The sequence below is a fragment of the Hylobates moloch genome, unplaced genomic scaffold (genome assembly GCF_009828535.3).
Source record: "Hylobates moloch isolate HMO894 unplaced genomic scaffold, HMol_V3 SCAFFOLD_8, whole genome shotgun sequence".
NCBI lineage: Eukaryota > Metazoa > Chordata > Mammalia > Primates > Hylobatidae > Hylobates > Hylobates moloch.
This window is the reverse complement of record NW_026652283.1, coordinates 119652767-119664777: the sequence shown is the minus strand read 5'-3', so window position 1 is coordinate 119664777 and position 12011 is coordinate 119652767. Positions and strand designations below refer to the sequence as shown.

General features: G+C 44.8%; 1 pseudogene; it reads right to left on the bottom strand.

The window, feature by feature from the left end:
- Positions 1-2478: 2478 nt before the first annotated feature.
- Positions 2479-2573, bottom strand: LOC116473968 (U6 spliceosomal RNA; annotated as a pseudogene).
- Positions 2574-12011: the final 9438 nt, after the last annotated feature.

Genomic DNA, 12011 nt, shown 5'->3' with positions numbered 1-12011 from the left:
CTTCCTGATACCAAAACCTGGCAGAGACACAACAAAAAACGAAAATTTCCGGCCAATATTCCTGATGAACATTGATGTGAAAATCCTCAATAAAATACTGGGAAACTGAATCCAGATGCACATCAAAAAGCTTATCCACTGCGATCAAGTTGGCTTCATACCTTGGATGCAAGGCTGGTTCAACGTACGCAAATTAATAAAAGTAATCTATCACATAAACAGAACCAATGACAAAAACCAAATGATTATCTCAATAGATGCGGAAAAGTCCTTCGACAAAATTCAACACCTCTTCATGCTAAAAACTCTCAATAAACTAGATATCGATGAAATGTATCTCAAAATAAAAAGAGCCATGTATGACAAACACACAGCCAATACCATACTGCATGGGTAAAAACTAGAAGCATTCCCTTTGAGAACCAGCATAAGACATGCCCTCTCTCACCACTCCTATTCAACATAGTATCGGAAGTTCTCGCCAGGGCAATCAGGCAAGAGAAAGAAATAAAGGGTATTCAAATAGGAAAAGATGAAGTAAATTGTCTCTGTTTGCAGATGACATGATTGTATACTTAGAAAACCCCATTGTCTCAGCCCTAAATCTCCTTAAGCTGATAAGCAACTTTGACAAAGTCTCAGGATACAAAATCAATGTGCAAAAATCACAAGCATTCCTACACATCAATAACAGACAAACAGAGAGCCAAATCATGACTGAACTCCCATTCACAATTGCTACAAAGAGAATAAAATACCTAGGAATATAACTTACGAGGGATGTGAAGCACCTCTTCAAGGACAATTGCAAACCACTGCTCAAGGAAATAAGAGAGGACACAAAGGAATCAAAAAACATTCCATGCTCATGGAGAGGAAGAATCAATATTGTGAAAATGGCCATATTGCCCAAAGCAATTTATAGATTCAATGCTATCCCCATCAAGCTACCACTGCCTTTCTTCACAGAATTGAAAAAAACTACTTTAAACTTCATATGGAACCAAAAAAGAGCCCTCATAGCCAAGACAATCCTGGGCAAGAAGAACAAAGCTGAAGGCATCACACTATCTGACTTCAAACTATACTACAAGGCTACAGTAACCAAAACAGCATGGTACTGGTACCAACACAGATATATAGACCAATGGAACAGAACAGAGACCTTAGAAATAACACCACACATCTAAAACCATCTGATCTTTGACAAACCAGACACAAACAATCAATGGGGAAAAGATTCCCTATTTAATAAACAGTGCTGGGAAAACTGGGTAGCCATATTCAGAAAACTGAAACTGGACCCCTTCCTTACACCTTATACAAAAATCAACTCAAGATTGATCTTGACTTAAATGTAAGACCTAGGACCATAAAAATCCTAAAAGAAAACCTGAGCAGTACCATTCAGAACATAGCCATGGGCAAACACTTCATGTCTAAAACACCAAAAGCAATGGCAACAAAACCCAAATTTGACAAATGGGATCTAATTAAACAAAAGAGCTTCTGCACGCAAAAGAAACTATCATCGGAGTGAACAGGCAACCTACAGAATGGGAGAAAATTTTTGCAATCTATCCATCTGACAAAGGGCTAATATCCAGAATCTACAAAAAACTTAAATTTACAAGAATAAAACAAACCCATCAAAAAGTGGGCAAAGTTTATGAAGAGATGCTTCTAAAAAGAAGACATTTATATACCCAACAGACATATGAAAAAACGTTCATCATCACTGGTCATTAGAGAAATGCAAATCAAACCCACAATGAAATACCATCTCATGCCAGTTAGAATGGCAATCATTAAAAAGTCAGGAAACAACAGATGCTGGAGAGGATGTGGAGAAATAAGAATGCTTTTACACTGTTGGTGGCAGTGTAAATTAGTTCAACCATTGTGGGAGACCGTGTGGCGATTCCTCAAGGATCTAGAACCAAAAATACCATTTGACCCAGCAATCCTATGGCTGGGTATATATTGAAAGGATTATAAATCATTCTACTATAAAGATACATGAACACTACGTTTACTGAGGCACTACTCACAATAGCAAAGACTTGGAACCAATCCAAATGCCCATCAATGATAGACTGGATAAACAAAATGTGGCACATATACACCATGGAATACTATGCAGTCATAAAAAAGGATGAGTTCATGTCTTTAGCAGGCACATGGATGAAGCTGGAAACCATCATTCTCAGCAAACTAACACAAGAACAGAAAACCAAACACCTCATGTTCTTACTCATAAATGGGAGTTGAACAATGAGAACACATGGACACAGGGAGGGGAACATCACACCCCAGGGCCTGTCTCAGGGTTGGGGGCTAGGGGAGGGATAGCATTAGGAGAAATACCTAATGTAGGTGACGGGTTGATGGGTGCAGCAAACCACCATGACACGTGTATACCTATGTAACAAAACTGCACATCTGCACATGTACTCCAGAACTTAAAGTATAATTTAAAAAAAATTATAAAAGAAAAAAATACATATTTTTACAGAGGCCATACTAATCTTCTCTGTATCATCCCAATTTTAGTACACATGCCACTGAAGCAAGTGCTATTTTACACTCTTTTGTAAGTTTTTTTACTATATGTGTATATTTTATTGATTTATTCTTTTAACTATTTCATACCTTGCTAAATATGCATATATTTTAATTTTTGTCAGCATATTTAGGGGTGGGCTTCTGAATCTTTTGACATGCTTTTGTATTCCAAAGTTAACTTTTTTTTTGCCATCAGAATCTAGCATTTACTACCAAACATTAATTTTAACTCATACACGTTTCTGCAGTGTCAGGCTTACTCCAGTTCCAGGAAGTCCATCTGCCCTAACTTGCTTGGTACTCATTTTGTTCCTCCTCTTGCCTGATGGTCTCATAAAGGTCTTTGAATCCACACATTTCAGGCCCAGAGATGCTCAACACACACGTTCAGGAACCCAATTTCACCACAAAATGTATTTGAAACATGAGTTTTGTCATCCCTCATTTTTTTTTTTTCTTTTTAGAGATGCGATCTCACCATCTTGTCCAGGTTTCCCCTGGGCTCACGTGATTCTCCGGCTTCATCCTCTCCAGTAGCTGGGACTACAGGCACATGCTACCACATCCACTTAATTTTTTAATTTTTCTTTTGTATAGTTGGCATCTCATTTTGTTGACCAGGCTGATTTCGAACTCCTGGCCTCAAGCAATCCTCCTGCCTTGGCCTCCCAAAGTGCTAGGATTACAGGCATAAGCCCCTCTGGGCCTGGCCCTGTCCCTCATTTTTACTACAGATTCCAGTTATTCTCCTATAGCCATTCGATTGTGTTTATTGGTGGGCATGACACTCATTTTATTTAATTTTTTTAAAAATAGTATAGCCCAGAAACTGATTTCATAAAAATAAAAAAAACTTTTTTTTTTTTTTTTTTTGAGATAGAGTTTTGCTCTTGCTGCCCAGGCTGGAGTGCAACAGCGCCATCTCAACTCACTGCAACCTCTGTTTCCTGGGTTCAAGCGATTCTTCTACCTCAGCCTCCCAAGTAGCTGGGATTACAGGTGCCCGCCACCATGCCTAGCTAATTTTTTTGTGTTTAGTAGAGACTGGGTTTCACGATGTTGGTCAGGCTGATCTCATACTCCTGACCTCAGGTGATCCACCCATCTTGGCTGCCCAAAGTGCTGTCATTACAGGCCTGAGCCACTGTGCCTGACCAGATACTCTTCTTTTCTTAAAGAAGGTCTGCTAATGGGCAGGTGGGTCATGTATGGACAAGCATAACTTCTCCTCACCTAGGCCGCACCAGCACCTGCCCTACACAAGCTCCAGGCCTGCCAGTGCCTCTGCTCCTGAGATGTATTTCCTCATTAACTTCTCACCTCCCCGCACCAACCCCTTCCCTGGAGTTTCTTTAGATATACTGGCTACAGTTTTGAGGGGTTGTTCTCCATACAAATTGCAGCTCTCCTCTGCCACCAAGTGAAAGTGTGCTAGAAGGAGTTCACTGAATGACCCTCTTGTTGCCTTTCAATTTCATACAGGGTCTCACCAATCCACGTGCCAAACAGGCCAGAGAGAGCCCTGCCAATGACCAGCTGTGGAGGGATGCATAGATAAAGCCACAGTCCTGCAAGACAGACAGGCAGGTTTCCTCAAAACAATTTTTGTTTTTACACAGAGTCTCACTCTGTTGCTCAGGCTGTAGCACAGTTGTGCCACCTCAGCTCACTGCAACCTCCGCCTACCGGGTTCAAGCAATCCTCCCACCTCAGTTTCCCAAGTAGCTGAAACCACAGATGCCGGCCACCATGCCTGACTAATTTTTGTATTTTTAGTAGAGATGGGATTTCAGCATGTTGGCCAGGCTGGTCTCAAACTCCTGGCCTTAATTGATCTGGCTGCCTCAGTCTCCCAAAGTCCTGGGATTACAGGCGTGAGCCACTGTACCTGGCTGGTTTCTCAAAAATTAAACATAAGTCAGGCTTGGTGCCTGTAATCCCAGCAACTTTGGGAGGCTAAGATGGGAGGATCTCCTAACTCCGGGAGTTCAAAACTGGCCTGGGCAACATGGTGAGACCCCGTCCCTACAAAAATTAAAAAAAAATATTAGCCAGGCATGGTGGTGTGCGCCTGTGGTCCCAGTTACTCGGGGGGCTGAAGCTGGAGGATCGCTTGAGCCAGGAGGTGGGAGCTGCAGTGAATCCTGTCTGTCCCACTGCATTCCAGCCTGGGTGACAGAGTGATGTCCTGTCTCAAAAAGAAAAAAAAAAGGGAAAGAAAAAGAAAAAGGTATAGAAATCTAGCAATTCCACTTCTGGGTATATAATCAAAGGAATTGACGGCAGAATCTTGAAGAGAGATTTGCACACCCATGTTCACAGCAGCATGATTCACAATAGCCAAAAGATGGAAGCAACCCAAGCGTCCATCAACAGATGGATGAATGGGCAAAATGTGGTCCAGCCACACAGTGGAATAGTATTCAGCCTGAAAAGGGAAGGAAATTCTGGCCCATGCTACAACATGGATGCATCTTGAAGACATTAGGTTCAGTGAAATAAGACAAACACAAAAGGACAAATTGTGTACGATTCTGCTTATCTGAGGTCCCTAGAGAATCAAATTCATAGAGACAGAAAGTAGAATGGGGGTTGCAGGGGCTGGAGGGAGGAAGATGAGGGAGTTAGTGTTTAATGGGTGCAGAGATTCAGTTTCAGAAAATGAAAGAGCTGTGGAGATGGATGGTGGTGATGGTTGCACCACAATGTGAACATCCTTAAATGCCACTGAACTGTACACTTGAAAGTGGCTAAAATGTTGGGTGTGGTGGCTCACGCCTGTAATCCCAGCACTCTGGGAGGCTGAGGTGGGTAGATCACCAGAGGTCAGGAGTTCAAGACCAGCCTGGGCAGCATAGCAAAACCTTGTCACTACAAAAAATATATATATGTATATACAAAAATCAGCCAGGTATCATGGTGTGCAGCTGTAGCCCCAGGTACTTAGGAGGCTGAGGTGGAAGGATCACTTGAGCCTGGGAGGGGGATGTTGCAGTGAGCCGAGATTGTGCCACTGCACTCCAGCCTGGGTGATAGAGTGAGACCCTGTCTAAAAAAAGAAAAAGTCCCCGATGCAGGGGATCACCTGAGGTTGAGAGTTTGAGACCAGCCTGGCCCACATGGTGAAACCACATCTCTACCAAAATTACAAAAATTAGCTGCGCGTGGTGGCGAGCACCTGTAATCCCAGCTACTGGGGAGGCTGAGGCAGGAGAATTGCTTGAATCCGGGAGGTAGAGGTTGCAGTGAGCCGAGATTGTGCCACTGCACTCCAGCCTGGGCAACAGAGTGAGACTCCATCTCAAAAAAAAAAAAAAAAGTGGCTAAAATGGTCAATTTTATAATTATACTTTACCACAATTTTGGAAAGAGAAAGAGAGAGAGAGAGAGAGAGAGAGGCAAGTTATGAACAAGGAGAACAGGGGATGAGCATATGGCAGGCACTGATTCAGGTCCTTAGAGAGTGAGGCGGGACAGAACACTTAATCCCCCCAATTAAGGGGGCAAGATGTGGTTAATTCTTTCCTCAAATCTACTTATTCATATCCCAGCAGTTTTATAGGGCTGTGTACTTCCCGAAAATTCCCAATATAGATGTTCCCGGCTTACAATGGGGTTACACTGCCTGCTAACCCATTGTAAACTCAAAAAATTGTTAAGTGGGCCAGGCATAGTGGCTTATGCCTGTTGTCCCAGCACTTTGGGAGGCCGAGGCAGGCAGATCACTTGAGGCCAGGAGTTCAAGACCAGCCTGGCCAACATGGTGAAACCACTTCTTTACTGAAAATACAAGAATTAGCTTGGTGTGGTGGTGGGCGCCTGAAATCCCAGCTACTCCCGAGGCGGAGGCAGGAGAATCACTTGAACCCGGGAAACGGAGGTTGCAGTGAGACGAGACTGTGCCGCTGCACTTCAGCTCGGGTGACACAGTGAGACCCTGTCGCAAAATGATAACAATAATAAATTGTTAAGCAGCGCCATCATCAGTATGGTACTGTCTAAATTTGTTTCCTTCCCACATTCCTGTCTGTACTTGCTTAGATTTTGCCAGTGGTTCTCAGTGTGGGCTGACATTGGAAACCCCTGGGGTACTGTAAAAAGCACCAATACCGGAGTCCCACGTCCAGAAATTCACATGTAATTAGCTGGGGGTGGCCAGGGTATGAGGCAGTTTCAGATCCCTCTGGGTGACTGTCAGATACAGCCTCAGCGGACAACCACCTGTTCCGGCCACGGTTCCTTCACTGGGTGATGAGCGGGGCCTCCTGCCTCCAGGCACCACGGCCTTCATGCCGTCCCCTGGACTGGACCCACTGATCTGTGGAGGAGTCGGTCAACCCCGCAACAGGGATCGGCTGCGACCCACAGGCGGAGTTCCACCCTCCGCTTGCTTTTGTAAAAAAAGTGTCATTCGCCCCTAGCTGACGCTCATTCATTTGGGACTGCGGGGTCTGCAAAGCCTAAAATACTGACGGGCTGGTCCTTTTCAGAACACGTTTGCCAGCCCCTGCATGCTGGAGCCCAAGACCAGAAGTCCTGCAAGCCTCTGGAGTTTGCTTCCCGCTGCAGGTCCTGCCTCACGGGTCTTGGATCAGTTACCTGCTCTAGGGACACCCCCTGTGGTTTTGGGCAATATGGGGCGCACCTCCTCTTGCCCTCACAGGGCCTGGGTCCCCTTAGCTCACTGTTCTCCTTGTTTGTGACTGGCCTGCCTCTCTTGCAGAATTGGGACAGCCAGCAGGGTGGAGGGAGCACGGCTTCAGCTGTGAATCTCATAGCTAGCCAGGATCTGGCACACAGTAGCCACTCAAGGTATGTGTCGTCTCAGTGGTTTAGCTGAATGATCTTCACTAAAGCCACATCAAAGCCTATACTGGGCCGGGAGCTGTGGCTCATGACCGTAATCCCAGCACCTGGGGAGGCTGAGGCAGCTAGATCGCCTGAGCCCAGGAGTTCAAGACCAGCCTGGGCAACCTAGTGAGAACCAGTCTCAAAGGAAAAAAAAAAAAAAAAGCACTACATCTGGTGGTGCTTGCCTATAGTCCCAGCTACTGGGGCAGCTGAGGTAGGAAGACGGCTTGAGACCTGGGGTTGAGGGGGTGGACTGAGGCTGCAGACAGCCGTGATTGTTCCACTCTACTCTAGCCTGGGCAACAGAGCAAGAACTTGTCTCAAAAAAAGAAACGAAAAAAAAAGCCCAGGCTGACTGTTCATAGGATGAGTAGAGGAGTCTTGGTTTGTGCAGAGAAAACTAGAGAGATGAAAAAAATGTTTGGCTGATTTAAAGCTTTCTCTGACTTCACTTTTGCTAAGAATTTGATGACTGTCATTCATCTAATCACAATAATAGCAAACAATGCAGGGTTTTTTTTTGGAAACAATAGCAAAAATACAGTTTTCATAATGTGCTAAGTATGATATAAAGTGCTTTACATGTATATCGTTCACATAATTCTCACAACAACCCTGTAATGGACACTATCATTATTCCTGGCGTACAGACGAGGAAGCTGAGGCACAGACAGGTTAAGTGACTTGCCCAGTTTATATACAGCTAGTAAGTGACAGAGCTGAGACTCAAACCAGGCAGCCTGGGTCCAGAGTCCAAGCTTTTTTTTTTTTTTTTCTGTTTTTGTGGCAGGGTCTTGCTCTGTTGCCCAGGCTGGAGGGCAGTGGTGCAATCACAGCTCACTGTAGCCTTCACCTCCCAGGCTCAACTGACCCTCCTGCTTCAGCCTCCTGAGTGGCTGGGACTACAGGCATGCAGCACCATGGCCCGGCTAGGTTTTTTTTTTTTTTAATAGAGATGGGGTTTTTCCATATTGGCCAGGCTGGCCTTGAACTCATGACCTCAGGTGATCCACCCACCTGGGCTTCCCAAAGTGCGGGGATTACAGGCATCAGCCACCGTGCCTGGCCAGGTTTTCTACTTTTTCTAGAGATGAGGTCTCACTATCTTTTCCTGGTGGATTTTTAACTCCTAGCCTCAAGTGATCCTCCTGCCTCAGCCTCCCAAAGTGTTGCGATTACAAGAGTGAGTCAGCACAGCTGGCCCAGAGTCAGAGCTTTTAACCACTATGTTACACTGCTTGAGAGTCACAATAACTAATAACAACTCCACTCACAACCATGCAATCGTGGAGCCACCTCACAGGGTCTCAGCAAGAGCCGCCCTTCCAGTAGAGCAGTCACCGGCCCCACCCACTCTGCTGAAGCCTGCAGGGGAGGCTGCACAGCCAAGGCAGACTCCTCTCACACAAGAGGAGTTCAAATCCCAGAGCCGCGTCTTCCTGGCTATGCACCCTCGGCCAAGATCATTAACTTGTTTTCCTCATCCTTAACAATGGGGCTCACAGCCTCTTCCCCGGGCTGTTTGTGAGGTTGACATAAAGCACGTCCCAGAGCAGATACAAAAGAGGCCATGTGTGCAGAGGGTGGTGGGTCGCGCCATTCAGCCCGATTGGGCCATTCATTTAATGGGATCCGGATACACTTTCGTCTACGGATCTAGCCAGTTGCTGCTGCCCGTTTAGCTTTTGCCTGAATCTTGATCAAAAGTATCTGATAACCTTCCCTGCTTTGTTTTATTTGAAAACATTATAAACTCAAAAGGGCTTCCGTCGCCAGGTGAGTGCAGTGGGCAATCCGGTCATGCAGTCCGCCTCCGTTCAGCCTTCTCCTGTCTCAGCCTTCCGGTAGCACCACGCCCGGCTAATTTTTTTGTATTTTTAGTAGAGACGGGGTTTCACCATGGTCTCGATCTCCTGACCTCGTGATCCGCCCGCCTCGGCCTCCCAAAGTGCTGGGATTACAAGCGTGAGCCACCGCGCCCGGCCCAAAAGGGCTTTTTAAGTCACCTCTGGCCCCCGCCCTCCGAGCGGCACTCTCTCCAAGTCACTTTATGTACACATTCAGCCCTCCTCTCCCTTCTACCAGGAGTAAGACTGTGGCCATGTCTCACTGATGACCCAACAGGATAGAGATGGACAGAGACAGAATCCAGCCCCGACAAAGCACACTTAACTTTCCAGCGGGACACGCCTGTCAAAAATAGAAAATGAGTTTCTGTAAAGCTCTCTCTGTTCTTCCTCTGAGAAAATCAAATTGAGTCTCAAATGAACCCAAAGGTGAAGAGACTGGCTGTGGTTTTATCTCTCTGTCATCCCCCTCTTCGCCCTTCTTAGATTTATTAATTGAAATCAATCTGTGGACCTTTTGGCCTCATGAATTGGAACTAAAGCTGGTACTGAGGGGAAAGGGTTTACGCTAAGGCAACAGCGCCACCTTGTGACCAATATTTTTACTGCTGTCAATGCGCTCCAGCCGCGGACCTCAGAGGGTGGTAATACAGGTAAAATATGCACAAGATTGCTTCTCGAACCTTCTCAGTTTTGTCAGCTTTTTTTTATATATATATAAATGTTTTAATATATGTGTTTATATATGCTTTAATAAATGTTTTTATATATTTTATGTTTTAATGTTTTTATATATGTTAATATATATTTGTTTTATACACGTTTATACATATTTGTTTTAAAAAATATCTATATATTTGCTTGTTTATCTATTTTTCTGCATCTAATCATCCATTATATTTATTTCTAAGAGACGGGTCTTGCTTTGTCACCCAGGCTGGAAGGCAGTGGCTACGGTCATGGCTCACTGCGGCCTTGACTTCCTGGGCTCAAGCAGTCCTCCCAACAGAGCCTCCCAAAGTGCTGGGATTACAGGCGTGAGCCACTGCTTCCAGCCTTGTCAGCTGTTCAAGTCTTAACCTGAGCATTAAATACGGACTATACACATGTAAATCACGGATATATAGTACATTGCCTGTTTCTGCATGTACCTCAAGGGTTGTAGACTCCGGAAAATAGGTGCTCTTTATTCACTAGGTGCCTTATGAACACGTTTTGGGCTGTAATGCATTATCATTAACCCATTCATACTGTGTCCCAAACCCTGCAGTGACATCAGAGAGAAAAATGACACATACCATAGAGTCCCTGATTTCGGACAGATTACAACCAAGATGATTAAGTTCCTCTCAAATTGCCTTGAATTGGCCTGATACCATCTCCCCACACCCGTAGCACCCAAATGCAAGTAGACAATGAAATTAAGCGGATTTCAAACACGACCACACTAACTCTAAAGCATTTGTCCCTGGCCAAGAAACTGTGATTAGGAGCTTACTGGAGCTAGCAGGTTCCTTCAACGCATTCAGTCCTCCCCTCACCCAAAGACAGATTAGGAAGCTCCAGCCAATGGCGCATGTCTGTCTTACTTTGAGAAGGAAAATGGAAGTATCTTTTCTTGAGGAGAGAGTTCCCTTCCTGTTTTCCATCTTTTCTTCCTTTTTCCTCTTACTTTTTTCCTTTATTCCCTCCCTCCCTCCCTTCTTCCCATCTTTCTTTTTAACTTTCAGCATTTCAAATCTCCAGTGGATACATTTCTGGTGAAAAGTCTAACTAGAAAAAAAATTGGGGTACTGGTGGTGGTGGTGGTGCTGGACTTTTACAACACCGATTATCTCAGGGTACTCAGAAAATTCTAATGGCTATAATGAGTGTCTTTTGTAAAGAAAAATTGGAAACCTAAGTTGATTGTTTCTTAATAAATTCAGTTTGTTTGGCAGACAACATATCTCCAGGCGGAGTATCTTTATTTTTTATTTTATCTTTCACCTTTAGAAGAAACAGGTGGAACCCCTGCTTTAGATAGAAGTAGGTGCTGACCTCTAGTGGACATATATAGCACTACAGCTCTACACAGAAGTAGGTGCTGACCTCTAGTGGACATATGTAGCACTACAGCACTACAGAGAAATTGCTTAGGGAGAATACTATTGAAAAAGGCATTCTAGAAAGATTGCTCTGTTTTCTGCTTTTGCGGATCCCCCCCTCAGGATCCCGAAAATTTCTACTGTACCTTCCACATTTTTGGAGTGCTACAGTTTGGGTATTTGACCCTCCAGATCTCATGTTGAAATTTGGCCCCCACCATTGGAGGTGGGCCTAGTGGCAGATGTTTGGTCATGGGGGCAGATACCTTATGAATAGATTAATGCCCTGGGCAGGGGGTTAAAACGAGCTCTTACTCTGTTAGTTCTGGAGGGCTGATTGTCAGAAGGAGCCTGGCCCCTTCACCCCCACCTTGCTTCCTTTCTTTCTATGTGGTTTCTGCACACAACAGCTCCCCTTCACCTCTGCCCTGAGGGGAGGCAGCCAGAGGCCCTCACCAGAAGCAGATGCTAGCACCATGCTCCTTGCACAGCCTGCAGAACCATGAACCAAATTAAACATCTCTTCTTTATAAATTGCCCAGTCTTAGGTATTCCTTTATAGCAACATAAAATGGACTAAGACAAGGAGCCACAAATCTGCAATTCATTGGCTGATAAATTACCAAATATAGCTAACCTAACTAGCTTCCTCCCTTTTGCA